This window comes from Schistocerca cancellata, unplaced genomic scaffold (genome assembly GCF_023864275.1).
Source record: "Schistocerca cancellata isolate TAMUIC-IGC-003103 unplaced genomic scaffold, iqSchCanc2.1 HiC_scaffold_1046, whole genome shotgun sequence".
Taxonomy (NCBI): Eukaryota; Metazoa; Arthropoda; class Insecta; order Orthoptera; family Acrididae; genus Schistocerca; species Schistocerca cancellata.
In genome coordinates this window covers 57,501-60,000 of record NW_026047046.1, presented here as the reverse complement: position 1 = coordinate 60,000, position 2,500 = coordinate 57,501, and the positions used below count along the sequence as shown (strand labels likewise).

The 2,500-nt window shown below is 57.0% G+C and overlaps 1 non-coding gene across 1 annotated transcript in view; it reads right to left on the bottom strand.

Annotated features, from left to right (window-relative positions):
- LOC126151242 (small subunit ribosomal RNA) overlaps positions 1-668 on the bottom strand; it is a 1,909-nt gene extending 1,241 nt beyond the window's left edge. Inside the window, exon 1 of the ribosomal RNA XR_007531870.1 lies at positions 1-668. This exon is cut by the window's left edge and continues 1,241 nt beyond it. This is a non-coding gene — a ribosomal RNA (small subunit ribosomal RNA).
- Positions 669-2,500: the final 1,832 nt, after the last annotated feature.

Sequence of the window (2,500 nt, the reverse complement as noted above, 5' to 3'; positions counted from 1 at the left end):
GCGTGGGACACAAATCCAACTACGAGCTTTTTAACCGCAACAACTTTAATATACGCTATTGGAGCTGGAATTACCGCGGCTGCTGGCACCAGACTTGCCCTCCAATAGATACTCGTTAAAGGATTTAAAGTGTACTCATTCCGATTACGGGGCCTCGGATGAGTCCCGTATCGTTATTTTTCGTCACTACCTCCCCGTGCCGGGAGTGGGTAATTTGCGCGCCTGCTGCCTTCCTTGGATGTGGTAGCCGTTTCTCAGGCTCCCTCTCCGGAATCGAACCCTGATTCCCCGTTACCCGTTACAACCATGGTAGGCGCAGAACCTACCATCGACAGTTGATAAGGCAGACATTTGAAAGATGCGTCGCCGGTACGAGGACCGTGCGATCAGCCCAAAGTTATTCAGAGTCACCAAGGCAAACGGACCGGACGAGCCGACCGATTGGTTTTGATCTAATAAAAGCGTCCCTTCCATCTCTGGTCGGGACTCTGTTTGCATGTATTAGCTCTAGAATTACCACAGTTATCCAAGTAACGTGGGTACGATCTAAGGAACCATAACTGATTTAATGAGCCATTCGCGGTTTCACCTTAATGCGGCTTGTACTGAGACATGCATGGCTTAATCTTTGAGACAAGCATATGACTACTGGCAGGATCAACCAGGGAGCTGCGTCAACTAGAGCTGAGCAGCCGGCCGCCCGGGAGTGTGTCCCAGGGGCCCGCAGCGAACACGCAAGCGTCCGCTCAATTATTCTGCAAACAGGAGGAGGCTGAGCTCCCCTGCACAATACACCTCGAAACCCTCTCAGGTCCCGGCGGCGCGCAGCGCCGTCCTAAGTACTTGGTCGGGTTCGAGAGAGGCGCAATCGCCCGGAGTTAGGCGAGTAGACGCTTTAGGTGCGACCACCCGTGCTCCCAACTGAGCTTGCCGCTGCCGACAGAGGCCCGGGAGCGTGCTGTCGTGGCATTGCCGGCGGGAGACAACACGCGCCACCTACGGTGACCGGCAGCTCCAACGCCAGCGCCACAGAAGGGCAAAGGCCCCACGTGGGTGCCGAAGCGAACTCTCCCAGCACAGCGCACGTGCCAACACGTCTGCACAACTGCGATACAAACCACCAGCGAGAACCGCTGGGGCGACCGAGCAGCAGACGGCGTCGCGGCGCCGAGTGCCGGGCGGCGGCGCATCCTCAACGCACACAGTCCTCAGTCGGACCAGCACACTGCAGATGTCCACCGCGCTTCGCACCGGGCCCGCGAGGACCCACTTTGGCCGCCCGGCGCCGCGCGCAGGGTGCCCCGGCGCGCAGCTGCGCCGCCTGCCGCGTCCGTCGGCCGGCGCGCCTGCCACTGGGCGCCCCCACCAGCCGGCTGTAGCGCGTGCGCCCACGCACCGCGCGGCCAGCACGCCGGGCGGCCCCCCCTCACCGGCCGGGGACGGTCCCACCCAGCCACCGCCGCGTATCGCTTCACACACAGATTTGCCCTTACTGATTTACCTCCAGCAACAACAACCGCACCACAATGGGTTTACCAGTTGTTCATTTGCGTTGCGTCACGTCACCAGCAAACGTAGACGTCCATCCCAGTTTGCAAATGCAACGATTATTGCATACCTGTCTGTTAGGTGTCACGACACACTACGTCTGCCCACATACACGCAACAAAATGTGCACGACTAGAGAACACGTGGGAGGTGGCCCCCTACGTATGCGATGTCCATTACGAGACCGACTGTCAACCAGCATCTGTACCATGTCGCAGATGTGGAACGCGGTGCACCATGCTATCACACTGTGTGAGAAGAGACGACTACGTTTGAATACACGCGCCACTACATCAACAGACGGCTCATGCTGATCGCCATCCAGGGCGTCCGTTACTCCCACACGTCTCTATGGCGTACCACACTGCAATGTAGCTGTTATGGGGAGACGGCACGTGGCTGAGTGCACAACATTTGGACCGTATGGTTCGCTGTTGTTGGGCGCAGTCGTACGGTCACACATGTGCCACAGCGTATCATTCAGTACATACGGACCTATGTGCAGTACAATGTGAGGATTAAGCTTACGATATCAGCGGACAGTGGACACAGGCCGTACCACGACGTAGACTGAGCGCTTCGACATGCGAATGCCAGTGAACAGCTGCGAAGGGCATTGAACACGCAAGCACCTGAACGACCAGCGTGCGAAGGCAGGGTGGAGGGGGGGGGGCGATGTACATCCTGCAGTTGTCCACATTACAGTGTACAGCGGGAGCATGTAAAAAGTAAGCAACACTTGCGAAGTGTTCAACATGAAACGACACACAAGAGGGTGGGCGGTGCGAGTAGCGAACTATATTCAGAGGGTTGTGGTTAGACAACACTAGATTAATGTAACGTGTCATATGCCAATTACAGAGCAGGTTAAGGCACAACGTGGGTTAGGTTAAGGCACAACGTGGGTTAGGTTAAGGCACAACGTGGGTTAGGTTAAGGCACAACGTGGGTT